The sequence below is a fragment of the Pan paniscus genome, chromosome 8, assembly GCF_029289425.2.
Source record: "Pan paniscus chromosome 8, NHGRI_mPanPan1-v2.0_pri, whole genome shotgun sequence".
Taxonomy (NCBI): domain Eukaryota; kingdom Metazoa; phylum Chordata; class Mammalia; order Primates; family Hominidae; genus Pan; species Pan paniscus.
This window is the reverse complement of record NC_073257.2, coordinates 59,892,534-59,908,681: the sequence shown is the minus strand read 5'-3', so window position 1 is coordinate 59,908,681 and position 16,148 is coordinate 59,892,534. Positions and strand designations below refer to the sequence as shown.

The window sequence follows — 16,148 nt, the reverse complement described above, 5'->3', positions numbered from 1 at the left end:
CTTCAAGCTCCTTACTCTGTGTCTGGGGACTAAGTGGGAGAATATTAGCAGTAAGATCTGGAAGTCAGGACAATAAGGGCATGTGGCTCTCCCTGATGCTGGGGAAATGATGACGCCAGGACAGCAGTGGCCAGGTGTGCTTCTTCCCTCCCCAGTGGTGTCTGCTGGAGAAGGCTCTCCATGCCCAGAGCGGCTTGGCTTTGCACGCTGATAAGAAATATGGGAGGCAAAATGGCCCAAAGTGCACATCCTCCCTTGCCTGAGGCCCAGGCTCCCACAGGGAACGTCACTACCTCCCTCTGTGGGTGCTGGGAAATGTGGGACAGTGAGCAGGATCTGGAGGTGTCATGAATAGGGTTAGCAGGTCACACACAGGCTGCCAGAAGGATCCCCAACCGAAGGGTCAGGTCTGATGTCCAAGAATCCAAGAGTCCAACAGAGGAATGATGGACCAGGTCTGGGTCTGTTGTTCTCAAGGGGCGTCTGATGGACCGTGATTCCAAAGAGCTCTGCCCTATCCAATCACAGACGGTTGGGGATGGATAAACCCCCGGGTAAGTGGGAGCAAGGAGAGCCAGCATATCAGAATTGCTCAGGGCTTTTCAGCTGGGACATCCTCCCACAGTTCTTATCTACACAGTCCCCAGCTAAGGTAACCAGTCAGCTATCCTCCTAGTCAGCTGACTACGGTAATAGTCAACTATTAGCCAAAAAATGTACCTCATCCCTGAAAGCCTGTTGGTCCCAGACAGACAGGTCTGGGTGGTCACCCTAATGAAAGTCACCACCCAGATGATCCACTGTGGTTGCTGGGGGTGTACCCCAGCCAAAGCTCTGCTGGGGTCGGGGAGCTTGTTAAGAGACTGCTAGGAGGCTGGAGTGGACAGACACCTGCCCACCGGACAGATGTGCCTCAACTCCTTAACACAGGTCTCCTTTGTTTTCAGGCCCAGGAGCCTGGATTCCTGCCTTGACCTTTATGGCTCTGCAATACAGAAGAGATTGCAGAGAAATAAGTAAAGTGAGGCTGCAGCCTTCCCTGCACTGCAGGAAGCTTTTCCTCTGGCAGGTAGAAAGCACAACCCATCAGATTGGGTGGGCATGGGAGTTCCTCGGTGGGGGACACAGAGCACAAGGTGGCATTCTGAAACAGGAATGAGGCCAGCGCTCACTGGTTCCATTGGATCTCGGCAGCCTTGGCTGGCTCCTGCCTGTGAGCCCTGGGAATACTTGAGCCCCAAGTTTGCCCTTGGGGACATCGCAGGCTGGGAAGGGACATTAGGTAGGTAAATCAGTGACTCAGTCCCGGAACCCCGGGTTATGCAGTGCCGAGGGTTCAAGGAAAGGGACAAAGAACTCACATGGAAGGTTAAAGGAAAAAGCAGGAACTCCTAACGACAAAGTCAAGAGTGGCTTCCAGGGATGTGGGTCTTTGAACTGGGTCTTGCAGGATGGAAAAGACAAAACACTTAATTCACAAGCCTCACATTTTCCCTGCAAAACTTGAAATATTTCCCACCACAGGGGACCTGTGGTGGAGTGAGTGGTCTTGCTTGGCTTAGCTTGCTGAGCTAATGAGGTTAGCTCAGGCAGGGCTGGGAGAGGGCTGGGAAGGTCAGTTTGAGGCCAAAGCCACAGGGGCTCATTATGCCAGGCCAAGGAGCTGAGATTTCCTGCTGTGAGCCATAGACAGCCAGAGAAGGCTCTTGAGCAGAGGAGTGGGATGATCAAGGTGGCACTTAAGGAAGAAAAGTCTGATGACTGTGGGTAAAATGAATGGGCAACAAGGGCAGGATCCATGGGGAGCTCCGCTGGGGACGTATGGCAGCACTGTCGCTGAGGGTCGCTGAGGGCCACTGAGGGCCAGCCGGCAGGAAGGAGGGTCAGGGAGAGGAAAGGAAGGCTGTGTGCATGGCCGCCAATAGGATGAGTCACTCCTCTGAGATGAAGGAGGAATGAGGGAGAGGAGGGGGAGGAGGGAATGGGGTGAAGAGGCAAAGAATTTTCCAGTAGAAGGGAGGCCAGCTGGGAGGGCTGTGTGTGCATCTCCCTACTTGTTCAGCATGGGGTGTGTGTGTGTGTGTGTCCATGTGTGACTGTGTGTGTGTGGTACGCATGCATGTTTGCGCATGTGTGTGCGTGCATGTGTGTGTATGCGTACATGGTGTGTGTGAGTTCGAGTTTCTTTGGGGGGTGTTGGGATTGTGGGGATACAGCAAGTTGCCATCCTGACTTTCTTTTGTGGATCCCTCGTCTTCACAGGCCTCAGAGTCCACTGCATTTATCTCACCTCCCTGTGTCCAGCAAGGGGCCCCAAGATGGAAGAGTTGGGGTGGGAGGTGGGGAGTGGGCCTCACCGCCCTGGCTGTGCTTGGGTCCAGTGCAGCCGGTGCCTCTGGCTTCTCAGGGCCACGTGCTTCCTCCCCAGCCTGAGAATGTAGCTGTCTTTCATCACCTACTCCACGGAGGGCAGCATCGTCCCACAGCTCACATTCACCCCAGGCAGGGGAGTGCTGCTTTGAGCCCCCAACGGAGGCCTGAGAGGCTGGGCCAGAGGGAGCTCCAGAGAGCTGTGGGGCTCCCTGAGACCTTGGTTGGGAGCCTGACAGCACACAGGGCAGGCTGCTCAGGGCATCTCACAGTACCCACCCTGACCCCAATGCCTGTTCCCCTGAACCCTCTGACCCCTGGTTGCACTGTTACCTGTAGCCCCTGTGCTCCCGAATTTTTTGGCCTCCCTGACCTTCTCTGTCCCCTGTCCTCCCTCTTCCCTACCTCCTTCCCCAGAGTGCGGGGGCTGGTGGGCAGGTGTGTGTGTCCTGTGAACACCTGCCTGTGCTGGCCGCTGCTCTCTGTGTGCCCCTCTCTGCTCTGGCCTTCTCTATGGGAGGGAGACAGGGTCAGGGTCAGGGGGAGTGCTGGAGAGTTTAGTGCAGAAGAGCTTGGTCCCCTTGTGGGTCTCAGACAGGAGAGACCATGGGTGGGGTCCTGAGCCCCAGGCCAGGCTGGGGAGCTGGAGGAAGGCAGGAGGAGCAAGCTCAGGCAGCTGGAGTTGGCCTAGAGGGGTGCCCAGGCCCAGCAGGAGGCACTGCAGAGCTCCTGATTGGCGGGAGGTAAGAACACTTCTGATGCAAATGCCTGGAACTGGGCACTAAGAGGGTGAAGCGCAGAAGAGAGCCGAGGATCCTGAGGACTGGATGGGGGCCTGGGCCCCACTTACAGCTTTGAGGAAGAGCTGGGACGGGGCTTCTGCTCCCTGAGCTGGGGGAAGGCTTGAGTTTGTGCATAATGTGCTGTGGGTTTGGGAGAGGGAGACCTAGGTGGGCATGAGGGCGAAGAAAGCAAGTTCACGGGGAAGGACTCTGGGTGGTGGCCCAGAGGGGCAGCAGGGGCTGGGCAGGGCCTGGCCACCTTCCCTCCTGGGCTGAGGCTCTCAGAGCTCCCCCACATGGCAGGGACTCTCTTCCTGCAGTGCGAAGCCAGCCTTCAGGGTCCATGCTTGGCCCAGACTTGCTGTGCTGGCTCAGCCCATCACATTGGATTAGCCTGTCCCAGTCCTGCCACCAGAGCCAGCTCTGCCTGGCCCAACCAGTCCTGTCTGCTTTAACAGAGGCTGACAGGCCACATCCCCGAGACAGCCTGCCGTGCTCAGCTGCCTGCACACCCTTTGGGGCCGCTTCTTTCAGCCTTTGGTCTTTTGGTTTCAGGAGCACAGGAAGTCAAGGAGCCATAGCACTCTTATTAAGCAGATTTGCTACTTTGGTAGGATAAAGAGAGTGGAGGAGATTGAGTCAGGGTCAGGGGTCTGGAGCTGTGGGTGCTGGGTGCAGGGCTGGGGGCTTAGCAGGATGCCTTTTCCAAACTCAGCCCTGCCTGTTGAAGGATACGTTGCCCAACACAAGGGAAGCCCTTAGGGTTAGGTTTAGGATTAGGGTTAGAGTTAAGATTAGGAATGCCAGTCCCATTGCCTGTCCCTGAATCTCAGTTGCATGCCCTTGGGTTAGGGTTAGGGTTAGGGGTTAGGGGTTAGGGGTTAGGGGTTAGGGTTAAGAAAGCTGGTCCCATTGGAAGGGACTGATTTGTAGTCACACACCTATAGGATGCTCCCACTTCACCATGGAGGGTTCATGCTGGGCCTTTATGAGCTCTCCAAAGTCTAAGTGCCCTGAGACGGGCATGAGCTCAGGGAAAGCGAGGCCATACCCAGGGTACCAGCTAAGCAGCCCCTAACCCCACACCCTCCCTCCCACTATGCTTACCAGATCAGAGACAGAGAAAACAAAAATATCTCTAGTCAAAGTCACAGCGATGAATGAGCATGATAAGGTATGTGCCTGGCACCCTCCTCCATTCAGGGAGGTCTTCACAGTAGACAATGGCTCCAGGAGAGCTCGGGAGCTGTTTTGTAACATTCCATCCCTCTCCACCTCAATCTTTTTCTTTTTAATTTTTCTCAGAAAAACAATCCATGAACATCTTACTTTAACAGAGGATCTTGAGTCTCATGGACACACATTCATGCAGGAAGGAGGTAAAATGGTACAGACCACTAGAGCTCACAGAATGTGTTCTAGTTCCTCATGCTCTTAGGGTATTACTGGGGTCGCCTCACTGTGCATTCTTAGAACATCTTCATTTCCTTACAAGCAAATTAGCAGATTCAATGTGTCAACTCCAGAGGTAAGCCCTCCTGCTATCCCCATGGTGGTCCCGTAGGGTGAACAGAGCTGGGAATGGGCCTCAGAGAGTTCTGTGTGCAGATTCCTGCCCTGCTTCTTGGAGCAAGTTGCTCACCTGCTCCGAGCTCCAGGTGCCCCCCCGGTGCCATGAGCATAGTAATCCCCCGTTCCATGGAGTTCTGAGAACTGTGTGGGATCCTGCGTGTGCAGTTCTGGTGCTCATAACCCTTTGGTGCTTGCCCTCCAGCTGGGCTGTGTGAAAAGGAAGAGAAGAGCCAAGGGGTTTGCCCCCTTGCACACACCTTAGTCTTCCTCCTCCCTTCCTCGTGTCCCCTTCAAGCGACTTTCATCACCTGATCGTGTCTCAGATGGTACAGAAGGCTGTCCACAGCCCCCGACTCCCCTCCCCACTGTGGGGCTGCAGGTCTTGTCAGGAAGAGGCGGGGCTCATGGGGAAAGGCATTGAGGTGGCCATGGGGTCCCCTGCCCAGGTGCCACTGACCTGGAGTCCTGAACTCCTGGGCCCAAAGATGTTGGCAGGGCTGCCCGCAGGCTCTGCCCATGGGACTGCCCGGCTGCTCCTCCCCCTGCCTGTGGGACAGGCCTGTGCTTGTGGAGCTCTGGCTGGAGCTGCCCTCAGGCAGAAGTGGTGCAGGCTGCTAGTGGGTGAGGGTTCAGGCAGAGTGATGGGAAGGGCCCTGCCCCTCTCCATCCCTCCTCTGTAAAATGGGTACCAGGCTGAGGCCCCGCATCACTCTAGGGGTCTCTGGGTGGCAGGTGCTTGGGTCTTGGCAGCCTCTCCCCTGGAGGATGAGGTGGGGGCACCTGGCCATGCCTTGGAATGAGCAGTGCTGCGGGCCCAGCCAACTGCAGGGGTCCCGGAGCTTCTGGAGGTCACTCCTGGTGCCTTTGCTGAGCAGGTCACTCCTTGCTTCTTCTGCAGACAACAAGGTTACCAGCACGATTATTGCTATGACCAGTGGAGCACAGGTGCCAAATGCATTTCAGGACACTCTCAAAGAAGCCAGTCAGGTTCATAGTTACCAGTATTTTGCTCCACCCATTTTGATGACTAATACTCAATACCTTCAAATGCATTTCAGGAGACTCTCAAAGAAGCCAGCTGGGTTCACAGTTACCAGCATTTTGCTCCACCTATTTTGATGACTAATGCTCAATGCCTTCTTTCCCTTAGGCTGAAAGGCTGGGAGCCTGGGGGCCACCGTTTACACCCTGGGTGTGGCTGATTATAAGATAGGCCAGGTCATTCTAAACTGGTAACCAGGCACCACTCTGGAGCTGAGTGGAGAAAGGCATCCCAGGCGGCTTTCCCAGGGCCACCAAAAGGACAGTCATCTAACTTGCCCCCAAGTGATTTGGGCCAACCCTTGGCCACTGCAGAAGTGACTGACAGCGTGTTGTAGAAATCCCACCACACCAAAAGGGGGGGCGGAAGAGTTCCCCACTCCCTGATAGTGGGCTGCTGGCTAGAGAAGGCTGTGGCCCTGACAGCCTGACATTCTGCTGCCCCCAAAGCATGGGGGCAAGACACTGTCCCCTGAGCCTGTGACCTGCTGCATCCTCACCTCCTGGGTGGGGGTCCAAGCCACGTTCCCTCTCTGAAGATAACAGCAATTGCCCACAGCCTGAACCGCGTGTTTGCAGTGGGTCATGGAGTTTCTGAACAGCATGGCCTAGTGGACAGAGTGAGTGGGGCCAATTTGAGAGGTGGTGGGGGCCTGGCTCCTGTGCCCTGAGGCTCACACTCCCTGCCCCTTTGTACCTCGCTCTCTATTCCAGATCGGAACACAAGGTGTCTTGAGGTGAAGTCTGTGGAGCCTCCATTATGTGTGCAGGAGGTGAGCACTGAGGAGGCCCCGCTGTAGTAAGAAGGGTATGTGCTGCATGTGTGGTATATGGTGTGTGTGGTGTGTTTTGTGATGTGTGTGTGTTGGCTATAGTGGGTATATTGCGTGTGTGGTGTGTTTTGTGATGTGTGTGTGTTGGCTATAGCGGGCATAGGGCGTGTGTGGTGTGTTTTGTGATGTGTGTGTGTTGGCTATAGCGGGCATAGGGCGTGTGTGGTGTGTTTTGTGATGTGTGTGTTGGCTATAGCGGGCATAGGGCGTGTGTGGTGTGTTTTGTGATGTGTGTGTGTTGGCTATAGCGGGCATAGGGCGTGTGTGGTGTGTTTTGTGATGTGTGTGTGTTGGCTATAGCGGGCATAGGGCGTGTGTGGTGTGTTTTGTGATGTGTGTGTGTTGGCTATAGCGGGCATAGGGCGTGTGTGGTGTGTTTTGTGATGTGTGTGTGTTGGCTATAGCGGGCATAGGGCGTGTGTGGTGTGTTTTGTGATGTGTGTGTGTTGGCTATAGCGGGCATAGGGCGTGTGTGGTGTGTTTTGTGATGTGTGTGTGTTGGCTATAGCGGGCATAGGGCGTGTGTGGTGTGTTTTGTGATGTGTGTGTGTTGGCTATAGCGGGCATAGGGCGTGTGTGGTGTGTTTTGTGATGTGTGTGTGTTGGCTATAGCGGGCATAGGGCGTGTGTGGTGTGTTTTGTGATGTGTGTGTGTTGGCTATAGCGGGCATAGGGCGTGTGTGGTGTGTTTTGTGATGTGTGTGTGTTGGCTATAGCGGGTATATGGTGTGTGAATGTGCGCAGTATGGTGTGTGTGCTGTGGAAGTTGTGTTTGGATGCATGTGGTGTTTGTGCGTGTGTATGTGCTGTGTGAGTGTGTGTTGTGCATCACGTATGGTGTGTGGTGTGTGTGGTATGTATATGGTGTGTAGATCATGGATGTTTCTGGTACAGTATGTTTATGTTGTGTCTGTGGTATATGTGTGCTAGTTGTGTGTGGTATAGTGTGTTTGTGGTGTGGGTGTTGTATCTGTGTGTATGTGGTGTGGGCATGCACAGCAGCTAACCTGGCCCATAGGCCGGGAGCAGTCAGGGTTCATCTCAGGAATGCCAGGCAGGCGTAGGAGCTGAAATATCTGTGTAATTTACCACATCAACAAAACGGGAAATAGGAACCAGGCAATTTTCTCAGGGGGATGAGGAACAAGAAGTGGGGGTGTCAACATCTCCTTCTGTTCCTGGGAACAAAAGGAAACCTCCATAGCCTGAAAAAGCCATCCACACAAACACCCTTGGTTCTCCTCGGCCCCAAAGGATAAATCCCAGCACCCATCCCTGCTGTCTGGGATGTGGAGAGAATGTCCTCTTGCCAGCCAGGGTCCCGGCATGTGTGGAGACAGCCCTGTGAGGGCCTCTGTGATGACCCCTGTCTGTCTTGAGTTCTGTCTGTGTAGGCTGGGGCTCTGAATGGCTGACGTTTGTACAACTGCAGCTGCTGCAAAGGAATAGAGCCCTGGGCATCCTCCCTCCAGGGGTACAGCATGAGGCCCTTAGCAAGACCACCAGGCCCTCCAGTAGCTGGGCTCTGGTGTCCGTGTTCCTTACTGCAGAGCACCCTGGCAGTAGGCTGTGGGGACAGACACATGGTCCATGTCTGAGCTCTGCTCTCCACGGGCACATGACCAATTCCAGTGAGCTCCAGAGGTGCCTCACATGAACAGAAAGGACGCTGTCAGGCCTGTCGTGAGTCCCAGGGCACTGGGCTGTGCAGGGACTGGCAGAGGGCTGCGAGCTGGCAGGTCCCAGAAACAGGAGCTGCGCTGACACTTCCATGATTGGTCCTGGGGTCTGTCCCCGACCCCGCCTCTCCCCCATGCAGAGCTGAGGATGGGGGTGGAGTAGAGAGAGCTCCCCTCCCCCTCGGGGTCTCTTTCTGCTGTTCCTGGTTTAAAGCCACTCAGCCGTGCAGCAGTGTGACAGCTGCGCTCCTCTGATGATGTCCCCTGGACATGCACAGGCTGTGGCATCTGAGCAGCCCTGTCAACCCCAGGTGAGGATGTGAGTCGTCACCCCTCACTGGAGGCAGCCGAGTCGAGGTGACAGGTGCCCTCTGCCCACCAGCTCAGCCCTCTGCCTCTGCTCATGTGGCCTGGCAGTCACGGCCCTGATCTGTCAGCTGTTGGCCAATTGTACAAAGCCACCCCACATGGAGGGTGACAGTCACAGCAGGGAAAGGCCAAGGCAGGAGCCTGGAACCCAAATGCAACAGAATGAGCCCTCTCAGCAGGCTGCTACCAAGAAGCCATGAGGGCTCCGGGGAGCCCAGGAAGGAGCCCAGGGAGGGAGGCACGCAGCCCAGACTCCCCCATTCAGCCCTGGGCCTCATATCCAGCCTGGCAGAGGCCTCTGCTGGGCTAAGGACCAGCCTGGAGCAGTGAGGCCCTCCAGGGGCCACTCCCTGCTCTGGGCACCCTGTACAGAGGTGGGACCAGGTGGGGCATAGGCACTCTGCAAGCCCTGCCTCACCTTGAAAGGCCGAGCCCACCTGCCCTTTGCAGCCCTGCTCGAAGGGCACCTTGTCCTGGAAGCCTTCCCTGATGACCAGCCCCTCTGACTTCCTGCAGTCCAAGGGCTTGGTCTGTCCCTCTCATCAGTCACTTGTCACCCAGGATGTACCATGACTTCTGGTTGTCTGTGTCCAAACATAATTTTCTTACTTAGTTCTTTGTTTTTCTTCTAACCTTTCATTATTAAAATGTTCAAACTTTACAGCCAAGCGGATTGTGCAATGTACACGCCTGTTTCCATCGTGGGGATTTTTAATTAATGCTTGACCATGCTTGCTTTATCCTGTCTCTATGCGTGTCTTCCTCTCACTGTCTCTCTTTCTCTCCACCAATTCATCTTATTTTTGGATGCATTCAAAATATTTTACAGTCCTCAGGGTACTTTACCCCTAAACCCTTCAGTTCGTATATCTTTAACTAGGGAACAATATTTATTAAGTTCTCTTTTTGCAGTGCACAAATCTTGTGTGTCATCTGATGAGTTTTGACAAGAGCACACACATCTGTGTAACCGCAGACCCTGTGAAGATGTGGAATGTTACTATGGCCCCCAGAAAATCCCCTCAGACCTCTCTGTGCATGTGGCTCAGTAGTTCCCTGGGATTGAGACAAGAAGTGGAATTGTTGCATTAAGGGCACACACCTGTGAAATGTTCTTCAGTAGTGTTGCTTTTCTGTCCAGGAGGCCATACCAAGCAGTGTGCGGGAGTCCCAGTCCCCACCGCCACCCCCAGCACAGGTGACTTCCATCTGTGTCCTGTTGCCCTTCTGGTAAGTTGTCAGCCCTACAACACTGCTCAGGACTGCAAGGACTTGACCCCTGTGGCCTGAGGGAGCACTGTAGGATTTCAGGGTGGAAAGCTCCAGCTGAACTGCCCCCATGCAGAGGCTGAGGCAGGGTACCTTTCCTGGGTTCCTTGGATTAGGAAGGGTGTGGGAGTCCTCCTGTGGGCTCAAGGCCCAACCACCTCCTTGTGGACCCTCAGTGACACCAGATGAGGATTTGGTCCAGTGGACACACAGATGTTCATTCAGACACAGCCACTTCCTTGTAGGGAAGCCCCCTGGGAATTCAGTTTTGGGGATGGATCACCAGGAGCAGGGAGGTCAGAGTGGAGAGAGCCCTCCACTCTTCCTCACTCAGACTTTTGAGTGTTGTTCTTGCAGAATCCAAGCAAGTGATTATTCACGGATATGACTTTAATAATGCAAAGAGCCAGGACCAAGTTATTTGCAGATTCTAGTTCAGCAAAACCAAAGTCATTGATAAGTAGCCTCCTCTGAAATCTGAAATGATCCAATGAGCTTTTCCTTTGAGCATCACGGTGACATTCAAAGAATTTCAGATTTTAGAGCACTTTGGATTTTGAATTTTCAGATTAGGGATACTCAACCTAACTAAGCAAGATCACCTGTGTAGAGCAGCTGGCACAAGTATGGACTTTATAATATTTTAAACTCTCCTATTGTTTGGCAACACTCAGGCATCCGGGGACCTCTGCAATTGGGGAGTGGCCTGAGGAAGCACACAGTCTAGGCAGACAATGTGCCCTGGGTCCTGAGGGAGTGTGCTCTTCCCCGCTGAGTGCCCGGGGTGCAGTTGGATTTTCTGCATCCCCCTCAATTCTTCCTCTTGACCCCTTGTTACATTCATTCCATCTGATCATGTTATGTTCAATGGCCTCTTATTCAGGGTCATCTAGTAAACTTGGAATGACTCCTCTCCCTGCAGGATGCTTCTCAGCCATCTCTCCTCCTGTCCCTGAGTATATAGAAAGGGGCAGAGGCTGTCATTGTCACATTCTCATGTGGCAGAGTTGTGTAGATGGTCTCAGGCCATTAAGATTCCACTGACGTATACTTTCGTGGGAGTGGCTTAGGGATGGAGCAGCCCCCTCCTAAGGAGAGCTACTGGGTATTGAATGCTTCTTATATCAGATATTGTGCCAAGTGCCTCACACTCAATATCTCCATGAATTCTCAAAGCAGCCTTACTGCATTTCCTTTGCATGGGTGGATAGCCAGGGCAGGGGTGATGGAAGAGCTTCCCAGTGCCACACACCTGGAGAGTAGACCCAGGAGATCTATCTGCCTAGTGGGGGCCTTCTGCGTCCCTGAGATGATGGTTTTTGGGGAAGGCATGGCCCTGCCTACCCCCAGGAAGTCCATTCAGATGCCTCCTCTGCCCGCCTGTGGGTGCACTGGTTTCCTGGAGGGCACTAGTTTTTTCTCCAAGGTGGGCCAGCACCAGGTCTCGCATAGGAAAGCCCATGCCACAGTCCTGGGTACCTCTGCAGATGGCCACCCTGCTCCTGGTTGGTGCCTGTGCAGAAGTGGCCGGGCATGGCTGCCTGTTGCAGGGAGCTCGGATGCACTGAGGAGTGTGACTTTGTCATTAATTACATTTTCCTCTGAAGAAAACATTCGAGAAACATTTTAGAAATAGGGAAGCAAGAAGACATATTCAAAGCTTGATGTTTCTATATGCTTCATGTTTTCTGTCTTTATAGGCTATGTTTTTGTGATTTAAGAAATTTTTTAATATGGTGACTGAAGTATGGGTTTAATTGGTTAATCTGTTTGAAAACTCTTTTCCCAGCAGCCCGGTGTTGCTGGGCCCTCTGCCCATCTTGACCCTAAGCCATGGCCTCAGGGTGCCAGTGCCACCCGCCCTCCCCAGGAGCTCCCTGAGCTCTCCTGAATGCCATTCTGCAGTCAGGTCACACATCTTGGGGATTTTTACCCTAGTAATCCCACTCTTTCCATCTCTCAAAGTGAATCTGTTTCCTGATCGTTATCTTTATCAGCACCAAGGAAGAGGTCAACAGTTTAGAAATTCATGGCTAATCTGACCATTGTGTTCAGGTCAACAAATTGTTCCATGTGGAAATGAGTCATTTTGTCCATAGTAACCCTGACCTACATGAAAAAGAGAAAAACAATAGAAAGTAATTTTATGTATACATGAAATTTTAATTTATAAAATTATAATATTATATTTTGTTATACATATGTACAATTATTTTTAAAGTGTTAATTATATTTTATTATAAAAATGATACAATGTAGAAAAAAGAAACATAGACAAAACATAATGAATAAAAACATTGCCCCAAATCTCAAACCCAAAGACAAGTGCTATTAACATTTTCAACTACAACATAATAAATTTAATTTTGCTTAAATATGATGGAAGAAAAAGAAAATGAAATGGGATTGAAGAAACTGTGGAACATCACACGAATGCTTCTGGTCGCCTGTGACGAAGCGGCTGTCCCTTTCTCTCTGTGCCTCTCCTTCCCTCTGCTCATGGACATCACAGCACGTTGCACTCTGCCATCTATTTTGTTCTCTATTTTTAATTTTGTTGTCTGTCTCCCATGCAGTCCTTAAAGGTGAGTCCTTGAGAGCAGGGACTCTGCCTGCCTTTCCTGTTACACATCAGAGTGCTGCACAGGGCCTGGGCGTGGCGGGTGCTCACAGGGGTCTCTGCAATAGGAAAGCAGAGCCCAGATGCCAGTCGTGGACCACAGGGTCCGCTCTGCGTGATGAGGACCGGAGGTGGGAGGAACAGTGGACGAACATGTGCATCGACATTCTTCCCATGTCATTTCCTTTTAGAAAAAAAAACAATCAGTATGGACAAGACTTTCATGACTTGCCCTGGACCAAAGATTAAAAACAACCTGGACAGTAAGTATCCCTGGCAGGAGGCTCTAGAGGGCAGGAGGCTCTAGAGGGCAGGAGGCCAGGGGTCACAGTTGGGCACTGTGAGGTGTACAGAATGTGGATGCTCCCCTGCTGGGGCAGCACGTGTCTGCGGCTGGGCTGAGAACACATTGCTCACCTCCCTTGTTGGTGGCCCCCAAGGTGTTCAGGGATCTGCAGTGTCCTAGGGATCTGCAGTGTCCTAGGGTCTGTGAGGAGGGCAGGATGCAGGAGATGATTGCCCGAGAAATGGTGCCGTTGCTCCAGGTCGCCTTTCAGAGTTAAGCCAATGGACACTGTAAATACAGAAGAGCCAGAATGGTTGACACCAAGCAGCCATTTGTGGTCACTTAGGACACAGTCACAATGACATGAAATCTCATGCAGGGCCCCTCGCTGCTGGACCCACATCCCCCTTGGCCATTGTTGCTGAGGTTGACCTCAGTGCTTTGGGGAATGAGAGCATTACCCATGCTGTCTACTCACCAAGGGCAAGAACTGCATCTCTCCGGGCTGGCTCTCACCATCTTCGCTTTCTGTGCTTTAAGGAGGTCTTTGTTGAAGCCAGCCTGAACAATGGCAGAAATGTCCTTTCTAATGACATCACTATGAAGAGCACCACCTGTGTGAGTACCAGGGTGGGGATGCCACCAACCTGGGCTGTCCAGAGGCCCTGCACTGGAATGAGATACACCCTGGGGAGGACAGAAAGAGCACACAGTTCCCAGGCAGTCCCAGAAAAGTAGTGTGTGCAGCAGGCACCTGGGCCTGCTTGATCCTGTTCCAGCTGGCACTGGTGGATGAGGATTGGAGGCTGTGTGCCAGGAGCCAGAATCCAGGACCTCTAGGGTCTCCACCTTCTCCACGTGGGCCTCTCAGGTCCAGGGGATCTGGAGGATTCCACGCACTACCTTCAGGATGCGTGTGCCGCTGAACCGGTGCCCCAGCTGCTGATATGATCCTAAACCCACTCACAACCCTGTCGCCCGAGCCTGCCTGGTGGTCATCTGCTGTCATTTCCCAGATGCTGTCAGCCTCCTTTCTGACTCTCCTACCTGCTTGGGCCCCGGAGCTGTCCCTCTCTGCTCCCTCACTGAGCCCTGCAGTATGTCTTCTCCTGCTGCCGATGGGGAGGCTGTTAGGCGTACAGGCCAGGCTCAGGCCCAGCACGAGCTCTCTCCTCTTCCCTCCCTAGCCTTCTCTCTAAGCAGAAGTCTGGATGTGGGGAAGCCCTGGGCAGCCTGCATTCCCACGGTTGCCGCCCAAAGTCCCTTTACTGTGAAGGACACCCAGGGAAGAGTTCCCGTTGCTTATACCCCATGTGGCCCTGGTTCTGAGCCAGGCCTTTTTCTGAGCTCTCTAAACCTCACAAGTGCCCCCAGGGAGGGCGGCTTATTCCCTTTGCACAAGTGTGGAGGCTGAGGCTCAGAGCGGTGCACGGATGTGCCCACGGTGCAGAGCCTGGAAGTGGGGAGAGAGGCTGTGGGGGATGGACCTGGGTCTCCTGCCCCTGCTCCTGCGCCTGCACCTCTCTTGGACACAGCACCCCCACCCTCACCCGTCTTTGTACCTGTAGATTTTGTGGTCCTCACAGAAGCCCTGTGCTGCAAGCGAGGTGTTCAGTGAGGCTAGCTTCATGAGACCAGGAAGCTTCTGGGACTTTCTTGGCAGGGCTCTAGGGCAGAGCCTTTAAGCAGGACCGAAGGAGGGGTCTGTAGCTCTCTGGGGACCAGCCCTGACTGCTAGCCTCACTGTGGTACATGGAGGAGGGACCAGCTAGGGAGAGTGAGGAGTGGGCAGATGGGCCTCCAAATGGTGGGCACTGGGAAGAGGCCACCCAGGCCACTGATATTCGCATTGTCCACCAGGTGTAGTGCATGTTAATACCTTTCTCCTACAGGGAGCCAGTCCATCACATACCACCCATCCACCACAGGCAACCCATCCATCACAGAACACGCATCCATCACAGACTACTTGTCCACCACAGGCCACTCATCCACCACAGAGCACCCATTCATTATAGAACACCCATCCACCACAGGCCACCTATCCATCACAGGCCACCCATTTACCACTGAGCACCCATCCACCACAGAGCACCCATTCACCACAGATCACCCATCCACCACAGAACACTCATCCACCACAGGCCACCCATTCACCACACAGCACCCATCCACCACAGAACACTCATCCACCACAGGCCACCCATTCACTACACAGCACCCATCCACCACAGAACAGTCATCCACCACAGGCCACCCATTCGCCACAGAACACCAATTTACCATAGAACACCCATCCATCACAGAACATCCATTCATCATAGGCCATCCATCCATCACAGAACATGCATCCACAACAGACTACCTGTCCACTACAGGCCACCCATTCATCACAGGCCACCCATCCATCACAGGCCAACCACTCCCCACAGGCCACCCATTCCCCATAGGCCACCTTTTCACCATAGAGCCCCCATTCACCACAGAGCAACCATCCACCACAGAACACCCGTCCATCACAGGCCACCCATTCACCACAGAGCACCCACCCATCACAGGCCAGCCATTCACCACAGGCCACCCATTCACCACAGAGCACCCATCCATCACTGGCCAACCATCCATCACAGGCCACCCATTCACCACAGAGCACCCATCCACCACAGGCCAGCCATTCATCACAGGCCACCCATTCACCACAGAGCACCCATCCACCACAGGCCAGCCATTCATCACAGGCCACCCATTCACCACAGAGCACCCATCCATCACAGGCCAGCCATTCATCACAGGCCAGCCATTCACCACAGAGCACCCATCCATTACAGTGCCCCCATCCATCACAGGCCAGCCGTTCACCACTGAGCACCCATCCACCACAGGCCAGCCATTCATCACAGGCCACCCATTCACCACAGAGCACCCATCTATCACTGGCCAACCATCCATCACAGGCCACCCATTCACCACAGAGCACCCATCCATCACTGGCCAACCATCCATCACAGGCCACCCATTCACCACAGAGTACCCATCCACCACAGGCCAGCCATTCATCACAGGCCACCCATTCACCACAGAGCACCCATCCATCACAGGCCAGCCATTCATCACAGGCCACCCATTCACCACAGAGCACCCATCCATCACAGGCCAGCCATTCATCACAGGCCACCCATTCACCACAGAGCACCCATCCACCACAGGCCAGCCATTCATCACAGGCCAGCCATTCACCACAGAGCACCCATCCATTACAGTGCCCCCATTCATCACAGGCCAGCCATTCACCACTGAGTACCCATCCACCACAGGCCAGCCATTCAT

General features: G+C 53.8%; 2 long non-coding RNA genes across 2 annotated transcripts; one reads left to right on the top strand and one right to left on the bottom strand.

The window, feature by feature from the left end:
- The first annotated feature begins 5,996 nt into the window (after positions 1 to 5,996).
- On the top strand, positions 5,997 to 13,440 carry LOC130540535 (uncharacterized). Its single transcript, XR_008954526.1, has 4 exons — positions 5,997 to 6,385; positions 6,480 to 6,538; positions 12,727 to 12,798; positions 13,362 to 13,440. It is a non-coding gene; the product is annotated as an uncharacterized LOC130540535 (long non-coding RNA).
- On the bottom strand, positions 12,253 to 13,341 carry LOC130540536 (uncharacterized). The gene is made up of 3 exons (XR_008954527.1): positions 13,300 to 13,341; positions 12,953 to 13,109; positions 12,253 to 12,719 (listed from the first exon to the last, which is right to left on the bottom strand). It is a non-coding gene; the product is annotated as an uncharacterized LOC130540536 (long non-coding RNA).
- Positions 13,441 to 16,148: the final 2,708 nt, after the last annotated feature.